Source organism: Lonchura striata, unplaced genomic scaffold (genome assembly GCF_046129695.1).
Source record: "Lonchura striata isolate bLonStr1 unplaced genomic scaffold, bLonStr1.mat Scaffold_145, whole genome shotgun sequence".
NCBI classification, from domain to species: Eukaryota; Metazoa; Chordata; class Aves; order Passeriformes; family Estrildidae; genus Lonchura; species Lonchura striata.
This window is the reverse complement of record NW_027461096.1, coordinates 193868-213326: the sequence shown is the minus strand read 5'-3', so window position 1 is coordinate 213326 and position 19459 is coordinate 193868. Positions and strand designations below refer to the sequence as shown.

At 50.3% G+C, this 19459-nt stretch overlaps 2 long non-coding RNA genes across 2 annotated transcripts in view; one reads left to right on the top strand and one right to left on the bottom strand.

Annotated features, from left to right (window-relative positions):
• LOC144248464 (uncharacterized) overlaps positions 1–10172 on the top strand; it is a 106941-nt gene extending 96769 nt beyond the window's left edge. Inside the window, exon 3 of the long non-coding RNA XR_013341744.1 lies at positions 10096–10172. This is a non-coding gene — a long non-coding RNA (uncharacterized LOC144248464). The remainder of the gene's footprint in view (positions 1–10095) is intronic.
• A 2432-nt stretch (positions 10173–12604) lies between these two features.
• Positions 12605–19459, bottom strand: part of LOC144248465 (uncharacterized) — a 43589-nt gene continuing 36734 nt past the window's right edge. The window contains exon 3 of the long non-coding RNA XR_013341745.1: positions 12605–12695. This is a non-coding gene — a long non-coding RNA (uncharacterized LOC144248465). The remainder of the gene's footprint in view (positions 12696–19459) is intronic.

Genomic DNA, 19459 nt, shown 5'->3' with positions numbered 1-19459 from the left:
TTTACTTTATGAAGACTCTGCCCCATCTGCTGGGTCAGCCACGCACACGGCCCCACTGCTACGCTTGAGTGTGGCACTGGAATAAAACTTTTCTTGTGTTTAGGAACAAAACCCTGTCAGTCAAATCCACAATCATTCCAGCAGCAAGTAGGGATGCACCAAACTGCTCGGGTTTCCATCCCTGTTTATTCTGGAAACTGACCACAAACTCCTACGGAGATTTTGAAGGGCACAAGGGCTTCTTGTGAAAGCACAAAGGAAAGAATAAATGACTAAACTGGTATGTTCAGAAGAATAGGTGGGAGGTTTGTACCTAAGCACATAAGGCCACAGCCTCCTTTTTCAACATGTACAATCGTAGAATCAGAGAATGGTTTGGGTTGGAAGGGACCCCAAAGCTTTTCTCATCCCATCCCCTGCAGGGACACCTTCCACTAGAGCAGGTTGTTCCAAACCCCATCCAACCTGGCCTTGGACAATTCCAGGGGTGGGGCTGCCTCAGCTTCTCTGGGCAACCTCTGCTAGGGCCTCGTCACCGTAACAGGGAAGAATTTCTTCTGTATGTAGGATTTCTTTAAGCTTTAAAGTCCTAAAGCAGAGGCCACCTCAGGCAGGCATTTACGGATGTAAAGGGTCCTTCTCAAAGGAAACTGTAAAACATGTTCAATGTTCATTAACCTTTCATATGCTGCTCACCAATTACAGAGTGTTTTGAAGAATTTTTTAATGAACGTAAATTTTAACCAAAAATACTGCAAAGCCATTATTAATACTGTATGTAGGCACAGGGTACCTGACTTGTAAAGCTGCCAGAAACCAAAACTCTTCTGATAAGATTTGCCACATTTTTTTCTTTAAATAAATACATTTTTAAAAATCATCAAATGTCCCTGCTTTATTTCACCACGGCAACAAAACAGACGGCACAGTCTCAAGTCTGTGCTTCTGTTTCCTATTACATTAATTTCTCCTACCCTGTTCCTCCCTCAAAGCAGTGAACGTGCAGGCAAAGTAATCCTGCCATTGCTCCAGCTCTATGGAGGATACAAACCTGCCTGCAGCCTCTGTCCCTCTGCTACTAGGCAGTCACTGCTGCGCCCAGGCTCTTTATTCACGGTTGTAACAGAAACACTTTCATTTTTTTCTCTTAAAAAGACACCTAACATTTCACCAGATGGTATCAGCACTTCCAAGTGCCTGTAAACCAGACTCCCCAAGCCCAGCCCATTAGCAGCTGCTCTGTGAGTGGCAAAGGAATCCAAAAATTAATTGCCTACCTTACACCGCTTCTCACCTGGTCTTGGCTACTTCCTTTCCTCAGGCTCTGGCAAGAAACCCAGACATGAATCAATTCCCCAACCACAATGACAGCCATGAAAAGCTATTTAGGCTGCTGACAGTTCGGCCCGTATCATTGGGCAGTCTGACTGAATTAGGATAGAGAATTTTAGGCTCCCCACACTCTTCTGAGCAGAGGTAGGGTGCGTTATGTTCCTGTCTTGTGGAAACCTGGCACGTGGCAGAATGGGAGTTGGGTTTGTGCATCCTTTGCTGCTTACTCCTCTCCTTACCCCCAAAAACTGGACGTGGAGCTGCAGACATCCTTTTTACCTTTGTACTGGGGAACAAAGAGGTGGCAGATCCCCACCATTAATAGCCTGTGCAGACAGACCAACAATGAAATACAACTGTACTGGGTTTGCAAGGCAAAGCTTTGGTAGCAGGGTGGGGGGCAGAGCGGCGGCTTCTGCAAGAAGCTGCTGGCAGCTTCCTCCATGTCTGGCAGAGCCAGTCCCTGGCAGCTCCAAAGATGGATGTGCTTCAGGACGAGGCTGAGCCCATGAGAAATGGTGGTGGTGCCTCTGTGATCATGTGTTTCAGAAAAAAGAAAAAAATAAGTTTCTGCACAGTTGTAATTGCAGCCAGAGGAGAGTGGAGTGAGAGTACGTGAAAGGAACAACTCTGCAGACACCGAGGTCAGTGAAGAAGGAGGGGGAGAAGGTGTTCCAGGCACAGGAGCTGGGATTGCTCTGCGACCATGGTGAGGCAGCTGTGCCCCTGCAGCCCATGGAGATCCATGGGGATGCAAAGATCCACCTGCAGCCTATGGAGGAGACCCATGCCAGAGCAGGGGGATGCCTGTGAGGAGGCTGTGACCCCGTGGGAGGCCTGTGGAAGGAGGAGCCCCTGCTGGAGCAGCTTGTCCCTGAAAGGCTGTACCCGTGGTAGGGTGGCCCACGCTGCAGCAGCCTGAAGGGACTTTCACCCACTGGAGGGACACAGACTGCAGCAGTGTGATGGGGAGTGTTGCCTGTGGGATGGACTCACACTGCAGCAATTCACAGGGATCTGCTGCCTGCGAGACGGACTCATGCTGCAAAAGTTCATGGAGAACTGTCTCCCATGGGAGAGACCCCAAGGAGCAGCAGGGGAGCGACTGCTTTCCCTGATGAACTGATTGTCACCTCCATTGCCTGTGTCCCTGCACAGATGGGGTAGGAGGTAGAGCTGGGAAGGAGGGTGTGGGAAGATGATGTTTTTAAGGTTTTATGTTGTTTCTCATTATCCTGCTCTGACTATTTAGCCATGAATTCAATTAGTATCTCTAATAAGACTCTCTTTCGCCTGTGACAGTATTTGACGAGCGATCTCTCCTGGTCCTTATCTCAACCCTTTTTTGTATTTTCTCTCCTCTGTCCAGCTGTGGCGGCAAGTGATAAGAGAGGCTTTGGTGGGTGCCTTGCATCCAACCCACTACATGGGAGCCTGCTCCTGGATCATGGAGCAGCTCCTGCCCCACTGCTCTGGGAATTACAGCCTATTGGAAAGCACTTGCTAGCACAGCACTATGTAGAACAAAGATGAAATTTTCCTCTTAAGAGTTTCTGATAGCCACCAGCAGAAGAATGGCATATTCACCACCCCATCCTGCCACCTCGAGATGTTGGCAATTGGTGGGTTACACTGATGGAAAAAATATTTACCCTAAAAATCCTGCAATGCACCAGAGCAGAGAACTAAGCACAGAACTCACTCACAATGGCTGGAGACAAAAGAGCTACAGCTAAAGCTATCACAGCCTCTAGTCATCATGCACACCCTAAAGCATGTCTCATCTATGGCAAGAGACCAGAAACAAGCCTGGCTGCTGGCTGCTCTTGCTCCCCAGCTGATTCTCATTGATGTTTGCCTTACATAATTCCACTTCAGGGCCTTAGCTGGATTTCCATCTGGCCATCACTCTCTCATGGCTGATTCCTTCCATTTTAAACTTTTGCTCAATCCCTGTGACATCTGCTGTTTTGTAATAGCCCACACCCATCCCGGGCTCCTCTTTCAGTCTATGGACAAGCCCCCTGTCATCTGCTGAGCTCCTCTGCCACATAAGCCTCTCTGCATTCACCTTCACCAGAGGCTGCTTCAGTTCTGGCTGGACAGCTGCACACACATTGCCTCAAGTAGCTCCTCACTCATCTGTGTATGAGTATCATCAGAAACAACTATTAAACACCCAAACTGCTTTTAATTGACCAGCAGTAACTCAGTGTTTCGCTCAGTACTTATAAAAGGTCACAGTTCTGTGTTTTCCAGTTCTGACTGATAGTACCCACCACCTGTAACCCCCAGAAGTGGCAATATTGCTCAGCTGCTTTTCACATCTCTCTTTAGCACATGCTATTAAGAGACCTCATCAATTTACCTCATCAATTACACATTGAAAAGTATCTCTAGTGTCTAAAGGTACTCTAAAAGCTGGATGCAATGGAGGAACTACTTCCTGAAACTTGTGGATGTGCTAAATCAATGACTGGTCACTGATTAAAGGCTGGAGCACTCACCTTGAGCTCTAACACTTCAGCTGATCAGCATGTGCACATGAGTACGTATCGGTGCAAAGGATTGTCTTCTGCTTCAACTGACAAACTGCTGGATAGCTTTTAAATTAAAAAAATCAAAAATAATAAAATAAATAAAATCTGTATTCCTCCAGACCCAGGGGAACAAACAAGCCAGACCTTCCGGACCCAAGCCCCAGGCCCTGCCAGCAACACACACAGCACTAAGGGATGCACAGCACGGCTGGGTGCTTAGGTTACCAACTTCTGAACTCAGGAAAGAAAGGAGGAAAAGGCAAACTTCTGGATTATTTAACAGAGTAATTTCAGCAACGATCACTCTTGGTAACTTAATGGAACAGAGGAGCAAAGTCCTCTGCCCAGAGACAAGAAGTGACTGTGTATGGCTCAGCTCACGGCCACATAACACACTCTGACCTCAGTCTGCTGGAGCATCCTCCATATGGGGACAGCAGGGGCAACCTGGATGGCTGGACTCACGCTTGACTACCAGCAAAATGCTGAAACAGTCCTGACCTGGTGCTGTGCGAAAGGAAACACTGCCAGGAAGCATTGACGGGATCAGTTCTGAAAGCAAAGCGAGGTCCTGGCCTCATGCATTGCCCTGTTTTAACCACACAGGCAAACAGCTAAGAAATGTAACTATTTTCTGCTTAAAAGCCGCAAATTCCTTGGAGAAAAGGAAAACTCAATCTGACAAAAAGAAACACTCGGGCAATGGTGATAATCTGGCACATACCGGATAACAATCATTGGCCAAACGCTCCCAGAGAAAATTGAAATTAAAAGTCACAAGGCAGATGCAGAATAATATCTGTTGTGAAAATACATTATTCAGCCAGCACTGGTGGTGGAGACTTTTGGTGCACTGCAATCTGGACACCGTGGTGACCACATATGCAGCAAGATGTGCTGCTTGGCATAGCCAAAGAGAGAGCAGCAGCCTTGCTTGGGAGGCATTTGGGAACCAGCGCCCTTACAGGTCAGAACTACTTGTTATGCCACTCTCACTGCATCGCAGCCTTCTGGATCTCGAGTAACACAGACCAGCCCTGCCTCGGGGCATGCAAGAAATCATATGGGGACAAGCTGCAGACAAATGGGCCACTAGTCCATGCCACATGCATCACCAATGGCACAGCATATGCTCCCGGTTACACTGTGGATCACATTCTGGATGGAGATCTGCAGTCCTCCATCAGCCTTAGAAGAGACAGATGCACACACTCTACAGCCAATCATCCAATTTGCACCGATCTTCAAGACAAAAATCACAGACCGCTCACAGACAAACCTATGGCAGTGAAGTTACATTATGGCTTACTTAGTGGAGAAGAGGCCTCAGGAGTTGTCACCAGCTCTCTACAGCACCGTTTGCTTGTCTGAGCCCACCCAGCACATGCTCTGGACGAGACCACAGTGGTCCTTGGAGCAGCAAGTGCTGCCAGGAGCTGGAGCCTTCCTGTAGCGCAGAGCTGCTCGGGAGCTGCTGCTCTCCCTGCACCACAGAGCCCTGTCCTGAAGCCTCCTGCTCCCGTGCCTCCATCTGCCGTGGCCGTGCCCAGCCCTCGAAGGAAAAGCTCACAGCTCTGGCTCTTACAGCACTGCAGGAACTCGCACACGAGGAGGAGGAAGCACTGGGCTCTCTCACCCCCAGTGCCCGCCTTGTTCCAGCATGTCAGTCCTGCAGGGCAAATGCCCCAGTATTACACGCATTTATACAGCAGTATTAGACTCCATTTGGTAGCAACATCTGGCCTCCATTTACACATGCACACAGTACAAACTGATGAGTAAACTCACCCAAGTATTAATGTGACAATGGATTCTTCTCAGCTTTTGCTAACTTGACACCAAGGACAACGCAATGCAGAGAAACAGCCATGCAGCTTCAGACCTAAAAGTTAACTAAATCCAACATTTTCTTGCTAACAGCGATAGCAGGAGAAATGCACAGGCAAAGAAAGGAAATAGGCCATGCTGAGTGCAGGCTTTCTTGGAGGATATGCTGGTGCTTCTAGCAAACAGGGATGTAAAAACTTGCTGCATGGGACTTTGCAGTAGCCCTAAAGCATAAACAAGCTGTGCTAGAAATGGTTTAACAATCGAGGTGAAGGTTGCCAATAACTGATAAAATAACTAACTTCCAGAAATAAAGAACCAACTCAGCTATTGATTCCTCTGAACAGAGGAGAGGATGGATCTCTGTGGTACTTTTGCAAAGAGCTCTTCTTGTGTGGTTGCAGCTTCCCTATTTAGCAGTTGGGTGAATGCAGTTCTCAATCCTTCTGCTCAGTCACCCTCAAAGACAATGCTTCCTGATGTTCAGAGGACCTCCATTTGCTTCAGTTTGTGACCACTGACACTCAGCACCACTGAGAAGAGTTTGGCTCCATCTTTTTTACATTCTCTCTTCAAGTATTTGTAACTAGACGCCCCCCTGAGACATCTCTTCTCCATGCTGAACAGCCTCAGCTCTCTCAGTCTTTCCTCCTGTCCCTTTACCACCTTCACAGTGCTCTGTCAGACTCTCTCAAGGAGGTCCGTGTCTCTCCTGTCCCGAGGAGCCCAGAGCTGCACACAGCACTCCAGACGTGGCCTCAGCAGCGCAGAGCAGAGGGGCAGGACCACCTCCCTGCCCTGCTGACAATACTTTGTCTAACGCAGCCCAGGAGACCACTGGCCATCCCTGCAGCCAGGGCACACTGTTTGCACAAGTTCTAGTAGCTCCAACGGGGCTCAGCATTTCTGGAGGACTCCACTTGAGAGATTCAAGTCCCATAAAAGTGCTGAATAAACTCACTGCGAGGGATTACGAGAGCAACCGATGCATTGTGGAGAGACAACTGGCTAATGAAATGCCCTGCATCCAAGTAAATGGGAACAAGGGAAAGACTGAGAATTTAATGTACCTGCTCCTGCTTCTAGCCCACTTGTCCATATTTGCCAGGCTTTGTTTGCCTAGAAAACTTTGGGTACTTCCTCCTGGTTTTCCCTGATGACTCATGCTACTTTCATCCCAAGCAAACAACTCTGCCATTTTTTACCCTTTAGGAAATAGATTCAAAACAGAACCAAAACTGCTTCAATAAGGGACTACATTTTGCTTTGATGAAGCCTGTGTTTACTAAGCTAACCTGATCTGCTGCAAGTCTGCATGCCCCCTTCCCATGGGGGTTCCTCTACCACAGTCCAAAGGCAAAATGAGAAAATGTGCCTGGGCTGGGAAGAAACAGAAGCCACACCTTTGCAGCCTGGAACAAGCTTGAAGAATGCAGTTTGCCCTCTGAGAGAGCTCTTTGAGCCCAGTGGAGGGGGCTGAGAATTCACACTGGACTCACTTGCAGTAACCCTCTCAGACTGTATTAGGTGTGTTTGCAAACAGGCATTACCTCATGGCAGAACAAGGTGGGAAAAGCAGGACTGGTACATCACACACTCTTATATACACCAAGTTAGAAAAACCCCTGTTAGGTTAATGTTTTTATACCGGTTTACAACCATGGGAAGCCGTGCCTGATGCATTACATGTTCATCCCTAGGTATTGGTATCCTTTCCGCACATGCTGGACAGATGCACCCCCATCGTTCATGGCTGTACTGTTATGAGCCCTCGAGAGCCTTGCCTCACATTATTTTTTCCTCTCCTCATTTTATCCTAAAGCATTGGCATATTGGTAAAGCCTGTACCTCTTGCTTTTCTTATAGCAACAGCAGTCACTGGAGGGAGAGGCAGAGGAGCTTGCCATTGCCATATTGACAGAAGTCAGCACTTCAGATCCCTGTTACTGCCTCAGAAAGAAAGATCTTGCTCTACTCACTTTCATCTCCAGCAAGTGCCAAATTATGTCAGTGTGAGAAGCTGCTCTGTCTTCTCCTTCCGTTCACTGGTGGCAATGAGGCACAGACAAAAGATAAGGAAGACAAAACACCCAGCCATAGTTTGTGTTCAGCTGGTGAGTTTTTCAAACGCCTTGGCTGCACAAGGATAGGCAGCAATGGGAATTTTCTTTCCAGACAGAACCATACACTAAAACACTAAAAGCAGGCTAGTCTTTGCCTGACCTACAGATATCCAATGACTGATGTTTCTTTAAACTGTCATAAAACATTTTATATGGGACTGCAAAAGAAAAAGCAGAAGGACCAGTGAAAGATATTAAATTATTCAAAGTAAGGAACTTACTCGGAGGCTTTAAATACAGTGCTTAGGATTCTGCAGAAGATGAGCAGCCAGTTCATTCAATAAGACCCAACAAAAATAACGGTATGCATTTCTTCCTTTTATAGGTTTACGGCTAGAGGTGTCCAATTCCCACCTAAGTGACTCCCCTGGGCATAGGCCAGAGCAGTCTAATAAGCTCCTGTGGCTTTCCAAGAACTGAACAAATGAAACAACACAAAGATGAGTGTACCTCAAGAGCTGTTTATGGAATACATTTGAGCTGGACTTAGTTTATCTGCATCCACAAATGCTTTAGGACTGTCACATTACACTTGCAGGCAAATACACACACGCAGAGAAAGGCATGTGCAGCCCCATGCAGAGATCACCTATGAGCTGCCAAAGAATAAGATGCCATGTTTAATACCCAAGAGTCTTGTGTTTTTTAGGCTGCCTGCTGAAGTTGCTGCTGACCTATACACTTTAGGCTCATCTAACATTGCTGGGGAATTGATGACTTTTAAGTCTGAGCATTCAAGACTTTCACCCAGCCTTGGGTGTTTTCTCATTTATGTTTTAAGAAAGTCCATCTTATATTTATCTTCAGGCAGCTACTCAAAAAGAAAAAAGGAAGGCACAGCCCTCCTTCAGTGCATCCAGACTGTTTTGAAGAGACATCCAAGTAAAGCTTTTGAAGAGCCACAAACATTAACCTGACTGCTGTTACCCACTTGTGAGGATTTCTGACATTGGCTTCCAGGGACACTTCCCTTTGAAATCACTAATGAGCATCCTCCAAGGTGCCGCACCCTTCCAAGGTGACTGAATCTACTCCAAGAATTTTCTCTCCTTTTTTGAAATACACACGAATAGACTGAGCAGACATTAAAGTTTTACTATTTCTGGTAGCAACACCATTTTCATCACCAGTATCCATCCCTGTGAGCCAGAGAGCAGCAGATCACCTGTCTGTCTTGACACTACTCTTGAGGAGGCTGAGCTGCCATGAGTCCCAGAACACGTGAGTTTAGGAATCCAGGACCCTGGAAGCCTGGGCTGGAGGCAGCCCACTTGGCTTGTTGCAAAAGCCTAGAAAACTTTGGGTACTTCCCAAAATTAATTACAAATTACACAGCTGAAAGCAACGCATTCCTACATAACATTTTCATTTCAATAAAAAAGTCTTTGCTAATTCAAAATACTCCGAAAGTAACTGCTTTGATCTAGAGCCAATACCCTTTTTATCAGCAACCCAACGTGTAGAGAAAGCAAAGAAATACTAGCATACAAAATGTGAGTTTATAGCCAGTGCACTCCCCAAACAGAAACAATCTGTGGATTAGCATTAGCCATCAGCAGTGGCTCTGAAGGGCTGACTTTGCCTCATCCATCACCTGACAAGGACATGGCAACTCCACACTCCGGCAAAATTCACAGTGTTCAGAATTCTTACAACAACCATAGACAGCTGCATGCAATGGAACTACTAAAACAAATTTCTTTTTTTCCCCTCAGTGCAGGCTAGTGCTTTAATTTAACCCACATATTATCACATAGCCATGTCCAGGGAGCAAGTCTTCTCCTTGCTTCTCTTTTAAACATTATCTCCATGGCTCTATGTACAACCACGTTCTACAGCTTTTAAGGCAACTATTACCCAATTCCACCTTTATACACAAGGGCTTTAGCAGACCTGCATCAACTTCATACTGCCTGGACATCTGTTCTCATGTGTTCAGAGGAGAAACGAGAGAAATATCTCACTGCTTGTTCCAAGGCTTTCTTCTCTTCAACTGAACAAGGCTCATGAGTGCTACAGAAGGAATGAGGGAAGTATTTTTTTCTTGGAGCCCAACAATCAACCAACAAGACAACAAGGAAGCCCCTCTAGGGGACTTCTGACCACTCAGGTCATCGATATATTATTATTTTAACAGTCATAAAATCACTTTTGTGATATTTCTCTCCTTGTTTCTTGCCATTCCCCATTTGTCCATCCAGATACATCTACTCTCATGTATCAGGCTGCACAATCCGTAGTGCAGAGACCATGCCTTCACTGTGTTTATGCAGTGCTCATGCAGCAAGAGGACTCTTGTCTAGCAATGAGGGAGGCTTAGGGATATCTGGTGTCCAGTAGCACAAGCAGCTGACAGTTCTTAGCTCTTCCTCAAACAAAATTTCATCTGTTGTATGCAACAGCCACTCCAAGTACAACTGCATTTCGCAAAGCGCTTTTCTGACAGATTTCAGCCAGGCTAAATTATGGCTCTTCCTCTTGTCAGAGGAAGTACCCTTGCTTTTTGCTTTGCCTGTGGATCAGAAAAACATCAAAGCACAAGGCTCTGCCTAATGACTTCAAACCAGAGGCCTCTGGATCCACTCTCAAGAGCACGTTCCCTCTCTGGGTACCTGCCTTGTCCCACCACAGCTTCCACCTTCTTCTTGGTGGATGCCCATTCTCAGCCAAAGCACAGCCATGGCCAGCCACTTGGGGATCATGCCAAAGCCATAACTGGGGGCACTGGGCAGAGCTGCCCACACAGCTGGCACAATCTGGCACATCACCGTACCCGTGTGCTACACAAGTTTTGCTGCCACTGCCGTGTAGCTCACTGGTAACAGAAGATTCACAACAGATAATGGTTTAAATCAAATAACGTGATCTGAGCCCTGCTCTACTAACACAATTATCTCTTTACCTTTTCATTGCTTGCAATAATCAGGTAGTGGCAAGTTAATGAATTTCACAGCACGCGTCACATAGCACCTTGTTACATAGCTGTTTCTTCTGCATCTGCAACAAAATGAAGGGTAAGACTGTGAAATTACTGACAGAAGGCAAGTAACAGTGTCTACTCACCACGGGAGAAAAGATGCCTCCAAGAGACTCATTCCATCATTCCCCTCTCTTTGGCAAATTACAAGAAATTAGCCCTTTTTATTTCTGGAAGAAATACACCACAGAGCAGTTGTGCCACCAGTGCACTGTCACCATGCTGCACCCATGGGCAGCTGATTCTGCACTGGAAACCAGAGAGCAGGAGAGTAGAAGCCTGGGGATGGGGGCTTGGTGGTATGCCAGAGAAGGCAGCTCCATACCTTTCACAATTCTTTCCCTTCGCAGTGCACCTGCTGCAGAGAAGGCCAAAGCTAAGACATTTTATACACATTTTTTTGATCACCCTGTTAGCTTAAGCGGAAACTTAAGTCTTCCCAGAACAATAAAATTCTATAGCATGCAGAGAGAAACGGGCAAGCACCGGAACCCCAGGGATCACTCCCAAGGGAAAATTAAATTCAGTTAGGGATGAAAAGAGCCAGAAAGTAACATGAGGGAAGGTAACAGGACCTTGCAGCCAGCAAGAGGATGGGAGAAGAAGCTGTGCTATCAGCAAGTACCAGTGCTGCAAATGCAGGGAGCGCCATGCAGCCCCGTCTCTGCCAGGAAAGGCTCATGGAGCAGAAGAATGAGCACACGGGCTGCCTCTCAATCTCCTGGCAGGAAGCTTCTCTACTCCCCTTGTGCCTGGACACAAAGCTTTGGGCAGTAAAGAAGGGAGAGGCACGGTGGCACCCGTTCAGGGACGAGCCAAGCTACGGCACACCCTGCCCTGGTTCAGTGCTGGGAACCGACGGTGATCTGGCTACAAAAACCACAGGAAAGATCATGTTTGACCCCTTGCAGCTTTTCTCTTAGAAATCACTTTAGACACTCTTCTTGTGACTAGCGCTCAGCGAATCCTACCAGGACAGAATGGGACGTGCTGCAGCAGCAACCCTGACCATGGCATGGCTGTCCCTGCTACCTGCACGGACACAGCTCGGCCACAGAGAGAAAATCTTTTGTGCCAGGAACGTTTACCAGTGCCAGGTGCTGGTAAGCACTGCTCAGGGTGCTGCTGGCACCTGGGATGGCTCAAAGCTCCATGGTTTGTGGCAACAGCCAAAAAGCACGTGCCACCTCCTGAGGACCTCCACCTGTAGTATCCTGGGCAATTCAAAACCCACTATTCCCTTGTGCCTTTGTCTACCTGGAGTCATTCAGGGAAATGAAAATACACTAACTGAATTAAGAAGAGAAATCTGTTAAGATACATTCGTCTTAGGCCTCTGATGGAGAATTGAAGCACCATCAATTGCCTTCCTTCCTGCTCCTTTAATTTGCAGAATGAGTGTCCATACAGACTTCTAATGAGGTTTAGTTCATCTTCCTGAAAAGGTAGCTTAGTATAACTTTCTTCTACTCCTCCTCTAGACAACTTATGAATTACAGTATTTAAGCACCCTGACTCAAAGGATTCTTGCACTGTGGGAACACTTCCTGCTCAGAGTTTTTCAACAGTTAAAATCTCTGTGCTATCTTTTATGCCAGATTTAGTCAACTGGCCCAAATGGGTCCACAAAAGAGATCTGTATGGATGAATGCAATTCGTTAAAATCTTCTCCTACTTTCACTCCACTGCTGGAAATGACACAAAACGTAAGAAAAAACCCAGTACCTGTTCCATTTTCAGACTGAAGCAACAGCATATTCCTGGCTGCTAATGCAGCAGGGACAACAGCACTGCAGAGAACTCTTTGGATAATCACGTCTTCATTTAAAGATAACTCAATTTCTTGATCTAAGCCATCACTGCCCTCCATCAGAACAGCCAGCATATCCACGACATCTAATAAGCGAAGGAAAAAATGTAAGCAGAGGATCCAGACTAACTGGGAAAACAACAGAGGTAGAATGCAACATTCCAGGAACACAAGGTATCTTTCTAGTTCCCCCCCAAAAAAAAAACCCAAAACACAACAAAACAGAAGATAAAACCGAACAAACAAACAAACAACAACAACAAAAAAACCCACCCTTAAATTAGCACGAACAAAATAATTATTCCTACCTCACTAAACCCATAACGCCTCGAACCATTCCAGGGAGGGCGGCAGGAGGGGCGGGCAGAGCCAGGGCCCCGCTCCGCCGCCCCGGCGGCATTTTCCGGCACGCGGCCGCTCCCGGCGTCTGGAGAGGGGCGCGGGGCCGGGAAAGGCGGCGCAGCCCTGCTCCGATGCCGCTCGGCCGCGGCCCGGGAGCGCTGCGACCGCGCCTCCGCCGCCCGCCGGCACCGGCCCCGGCCGCCCTCGGCCCGCGGAGCCGCCTCCAGCCCTCCCCTCACTCACAGACACCGCCCCGCTCGCCGCTCGCTCCCGCCCCTCGCCCCTCCCGCCGCTTCGGCCGGGCTCCGGCTGGGGGGCTGCAGTACCGCCCTGTGCCCACAAGGCGGCAGCACTTGTCCAGAGGGTCCGCGACACGATGGCGGCCCGTGGGGACCTTGACGGAGAGAGGCGTTTTTGCCCATGTACCCCAGAGCGAAGTTGTCCCCGCCACAAACTTGCGCTTCCCTGACAGCCCCAAGGGAGCCCTACAAACTGACGCCAGGAACCCGGGCTGCTGAATTTGCTTTCACCATGTAGATATCCCTCATTTATTCCCAGGGCCCTGCAATCTCCCTGGGCTGCCTGGTCCCAGGTTTCCTTTTCCCAGTCCAAATCTCCCACCCCCAAGTACTCAGGGTTTTTGTTTTTTTTTTCATGCCGAATACATGTTGCAAACTGACAGTACAAAGCTTGGGGCTTGATTTTCTCTGTGCTGGAATTCTCCTCGAGAAATCTGCCACCGTATAACCCTAACCACAACCACCTTGCTTTGCTCAGAAATCACAACCTTCAGACCAGCATCATGGCACCTTACCCACTGGCCCTCCACTGGCACCTTCCCCAAGCACTCCAGTAATACTCCACATTTTCAGTGGGCATCCTGTCAGACCCTCATCCTTACCCTAAAAACGCACCAAGGAATCCTAAAATAGCCATTAGGAAGGTATAACAATTCTCTAAAAGTCACCAGAGAAAGCCTTCAAAATTCCCCTAAATATTCCTAATAGCCCTGCAAAAAAAAAAAAAAAAAAAAAAACACTCAAGGAAGCCTGCTCAGCCTCCAAACCCCTTCCTGTTGCTCTCTAGCCCACAGATGTCATCCCTACCTTTTAGCAGCGGGTCCTGTTGTCCTCTGAGGGTTCCGGCGTTGTCCTGGTGCGAGGGTCGCTGCCCTGTCCCACTGGGAGGCTTCCGGTGTGGTCTCGCTGTCAGGCTTGCTGTGCTGTGCTGCTGTTGTTGGGGCTGAAAAGGGAAAAGGCTGCTTAGGGTGAGGTACGGGTGGCGTGAGGGGTGCCGCACCTGTACCCTAACTTGCCTCCTAAGATGTACCCTGTAGCCCTGATCTCCACTGGACTGTCCAGCCCTCAAGGCCTCACCCTTTACCCCTGACCCCTCCCTCTGCCCCCCAGCCCTCAGGCTCTGGCTGTCACCCTCGAGCCCCCCCCTGCCCCTCAAGCCCCCTCTCAGCTGCCCCTCAGCTCCTGTGTGCCACCCTTAATCCCTCTCCTCTGCCCCTCAGCCCCCAGCTTCTCTGTGTCACCCTCCAGCTGCCCCTGCCCCCCTCAGCATCTCTCTGTGTCACCCACTGTCCCCCCCCCGTTCCCCCCTGAGGCACAGCCTCTGTCACCCTCAAGGCCCCACAGTGCCCCTCAAGCTGCCCCTCAGCCGCGATGCCATGAAAAGACCCTAAAAACCCATAAAAATGCCCTAAAAAATCCCTCATCTTCAAAACGCCTTAAAACTTTCACAACAACATAAAAATAGCCTCTGAACGCCCTTAAAATACAATAAAAATACCCTACTTTAAAACACCCCTAAAAGCCCCGAAAGAACCTTTTAAAAAAAAAAAAATCCCTACATATTCCTAAGAGCTCTCCGAATTGCTCCAAAAACCTTAAAACACATCGATAAGACCCTAAAGACCCAGCGCAGCGAGGGAGGCTGGAAGATGCGGAGCCGCGCTCCCGGCCCCGGGCGCAGCGCGGCTCCGGCAGGAAAGCGGCTCCTCCGGCAGGCAGAGGCGGCGCCGCGCCGGCAGACCCCCGCCCGCTGCCCCCGGCCCGGCGGGGCCGGCACCGGGCCCGGGGGGCCCCGGCGGCGCCCGAGCCCCGCGCCCGGAGCGGACGGAGCGGCGGCACCGGCCGGCACCGGCGCGGCGCCCGCGCCGCCTCCCCCGCCCGCCGGCCCGGCCAAAGCTCCGCTCGGCTCCGCACGGCTCGCACCGGCGCGGCTCCGGCGGGCCCGCGGCAGCCCAGCCGCGCCCAGCTCCCCTTCCGCCCCGGCCAGCCCCGGCACTGCCGGCAGGGCTCCGCGCCGCACCCTTCGCTGCCGGGCCGGGGGCAGAAGAAGCGCCCCGAATGCAGCGGCACAGCCCGATCCCCGCCCTGCCAGCGCTGCCACGGCTGCAGCTCCCTTCCTCTGAAGGCCCGACTCTGATGCCACCCTCCGGCGCTCACCTCACCCCAACGAGGGCACAGAAACGTAGCCTTCCCTTCAATCGCGTCCCCTAGAAGAGAAGAAAAGAAGCGGCTTGCCTCAAACGATGGCAAAAGGGGGCTTTTTACCTCAGTCCAAACCCCTTAAAAGGGGGGACAACAGGACTGCCCCCTCCAATTCAACCTCAGGAGGACGAAGTTTCAAAGGGAAAGGAGAAAAGTCCCGGCTGCAAAGGCGCACCGACTCACCTGCTGCTTCTCGGCACAAAGGTTTGTCCCTCGGCTCCTCCTCAGAGCAAGGCTCCACGTATCCAGGTGTGTTTCCAGGTGATCCCCCAGACCCTGCCCGAAGCGCCCGCTGTCCTTCCAGGAGACAACCCCGGGAGCCCCCCATAAACTCCTCTCCTCCAGCAGCTCCGTGCAAAAGCATTGCGAGGAAAACCCCCTAAATCAGCTGCCGGAGGAGCCGCGCCCTCCTCATCATCCTCACAGCCCACACCTGGGACTGCTCTGAGCCCTCTTCATCCTCACAGCTCACACCGGGGGCTGCTCTGAGCCCTCCTCATCCTCACAGCTCACACCTGCCGCTGTTGCCGCACTCCAACAGCGTCTCTCTGTCTCCAGCACACAGCCCACTTCGCACAGACACAGATCCAACAGAAATCTGCTACGGGTGTCGGCTTTTCTTAATCCGCCTGGGTGCACGGTTAAAACATGTACGTGCATTGATGGTCATTGAGAGAAAGCTTTCCCCCGGAGAAAACAGTCCTTTTAGCTGCTCTCCAGGGCAGTTGGACTCCCCCTGTGCCTTCTTCGGGGGTCAGGAAAAGGGGCTGAAGACTCGGGGCTCTGATGCCATTTGGGGCACCCCAAGGTCCCCAGGAGAGGGATGCACACTGCGGTGGGGGAGCGGGTGGGTGGCGAATGAGGGGAGGGGGCCACGCTGGGTGCCGTCCCGCAGAGTAACCCAAAGCTGCCCCAAAATTCCCTGGGAGGGGTGTGCGTATAACACTAAAACCTGGCAAGTGTTTTGTTTTTACAGCTATTGGTAAAGAATAGGATTCTAAAACTAAACGCATTTGGAAATGAGCCATCTCTGTATCCGTTCATTTGTGTGCAGGAACGTAGGAAGCTGGCTGGGGACGGGCAGTAGTTCTGAAAATCATGCCCTAGCCTTTTTCTCTAGGAACGAACCAAGCAAGTGCCCTGAAACCAGCGGAGCAGCTGCAGAGGCTGAAGGGAACAAAAAGGGCTCCCCGGCACCTTTTCCCTCCGTTCTCTGCCATTCCCCAAAAGGCGTCTCAGTCTCAGAAGAGGCGTTTGTTATGCAGCTTGCCAAAATGAATACCTGTCAAATCCTAACTCTTGCCTTTTGTTTAACGTGTTCTTACTTCCTATTTATGTCATCAAAGAAAGCAAGGAAAGAAGAAATGTGACTGGTTCCCACTATTGCTCCGTGCAGGCATTTTTAAAGGCTGCTGTACTTCTGTCCTCTTTTTCCCCTCCAAGCTTGACTTTCCCCCTCCTTTTTCGAGGTCTGCTGCTTTGGGTGTCCCAAACAGGGCTGGGTTCTTCGGCAGGGGTCTTAGGACTCGCTACTGCTTCTGCTTTTTGCGAAGGTGTATCAAAGTGTGCCAGCAAAAGGACTGTTTTCTCCAGGGGAAAGCTTTCTCTCAATGACCATCAATGCATGTACATGTTTTAACCGTGCACCCAGGCGGATTAAGAAAAGCCGACACCCGTAGCAGATTTCTGTTGGATCTGTGTCTGTGCGAAGTGGGCTGTGTGCTGGAGACAGAGAGACGCTGTTGGAGTGCGGCAACAGCGGCAGGTGTGAGCTGTGAGGATGAGGAGGGCTCAGAGCAGCCCCCGGTGTGAGCTGTGAGGATGAGGAGGGCTCAGAGCAGCCCCAGGTGTGAGCTGTGAGGATGAGGAGGGCTCAGAGCAGCCCCAGGTGTGGGCTGTGAGGATGAGGAGGGCTCAGAGCAGCCCCAGGTGTGGGCTGTGAGGATGATGAGGAGGGCGCGGCTCCTCCGGCAGCTGATTTAGGGGGTTTTCCTCGCAATGCTTTTGCACGGAGCTGCTGGAGGAGAGGAGTTTATGGGGGGCTCCCGGGGCTGTCTCCTGGAAGGACAGCGGGCGCTTCGGGCAGGGTCTGGGGGATCACCTGGAAACCCACCTGGATACGTGGAGCCTTGCTCTGAGGAGGAGCCGAGGGACAAACCTTTGTGCCGAGAAGCAGCAGGTGAGCCGGTGCGCCTTTGCAGCCGGGACTTTTCTCCTTTCCCTTTGAAACTTCGTCCTCCTGAGGTTGAATTGGAGGGGGCAGTCCTGTTGTCCCCCCTTTTAAGGGGTTTGGACTGAGGTAAAAAGCCCCCTTTTGCCATCGTTTGAGGCAAGCCGCTTCTTTTCTTCTCTTCTAGGGGACGCGATTGAAGGGAAGGCTACGTTTCTGTGCCCTCGTTGGGGTGAGGTGAGCGCCGGAGCGTGGCATCAGAGTCGGGCCTTCAGAGGAAGGGAGCTGCAGCCGTGGCAGCGCTGGCAGGGCGGGGATCGGGCTGTGCCGCTGCATTCGGGGCGCTTCTTCTGCCCCCGGCCCGGCAGCGAAGGGTGCGGCGCGGAGCCCTGCCGGCAGTGCCGGGGCTGGCCGGGGCGGAAGGGGAGCTGGGCGCGGCTGGGCTGCCGCGGGCCCGCCGGAGCCGCGCCGGTGCGAGCCGTGCGGAGCCGAGCGGAGCTTTGGCCGGGCCGGCGGGCGGGGGAGGCGGCGCGGGCGCCGCGCCGGTGCCGGCCGGTGCCGCCGCTCCGTCCGCTCCGGGCGCGGGGCTCGGGCGCCGCCGGGGCCCCCCGGGCCCGGTGCCGGCCCCGCCGGGCCGGGGGCAGCGGGCGGGGGTCTGCCGGCGCGGCGCCGCCTCTGCCTGCCGGAGGAGCCGCTTTCCTGCCGGAGCCGCGCTGCGCCCGGGGCCGGGAGCGCGGCTCCGCATCTTCCAGCCTCCCTCGCTGCGCTGCTTTTGAGGCGCTCCTGAGGAGCTCCTGGGATCGGTGGCTTTTGATCGGCGTCGCTGTAGGAGAAGGGCCCCGGGCGCTTCTTGGTTGTTACGGTTCTTGCTTCGGGTGCTCGTGACAAGGTTTTTTTTGGATTGAGTGTTGTTGTTGGATTTCTTTTTGATCGGTTCTTATGTTTTTTAAGGATGCGTTTCTAAAGGTTTACGCTGGTTTTTATGGGTCGTAGCATGATGTAGAGGGTTGTTTTTCAATTCGGTTGTGGAGGCTTTTATTAGCGCGAGTGCATTGTGTTTGTTTTGGTGGGCTTGAGGTAGTGTGCTGTAGTGAATTAGTGAGGTTTTTTTTTTAATCTTGGTAATTGCATTTTTTAAATTTTCCTATAGAGGTTTTATTCATTTGGTTTGTTTAATTGTTGTGGACGTTTTATTGTTACCGGTAATTTGGGACTTACTGTTTGTGGTTACATTTCTCTTTTGGTGATGTGTTTATTTCTAGGTGGTATTTGTATTTTGATGGTTTGAGGCATTATGGGTTTATTGAGTTAGGAATAATTTTTTTTGTTGTTACTGTATTTATTTGGGTTTTTGTTTCAGTTTGATCTATTTGTTGGTTGCTTTTTATCAGTGGTTTTTTTTTAGGAACTTGTGTATTTATACAGTGGATTTTTTTAGGTAGTTATTTATCTGGGTGCTTCTCTTTTTATTGTCTAGTGGTTTAGGTTTTTGTTAATCTCCTTTATTAGTTTGGTTTTTAAAGCTAACTTAGCAGAATGCTGGTTACTCTTTGAGTTAGTGTAGAGGTACGGTTTTAATTTTTAGCAGCTTTCAGGGTCTGTTGTATGGTTTGAAGTTTAGTAAATTGGTTGGACTTCTTTTTCTAGTGGGTTTTGTGATTTGTTTTGTGGGTTTCTCTAGGGCTGTTTTTTATTTTTGTTTCATTTTTGTGATGTGTCTCACTGACAACTGTTAGTGAAAAGAGTGTAGTGTGGGGTTGTTTTTGCTGGTAGTTAGTTCTATGGTGGTGTATTTTTAGTTTCTGTTGTTTGTTTTTGGGTTTCTTTTGTTAAAGTT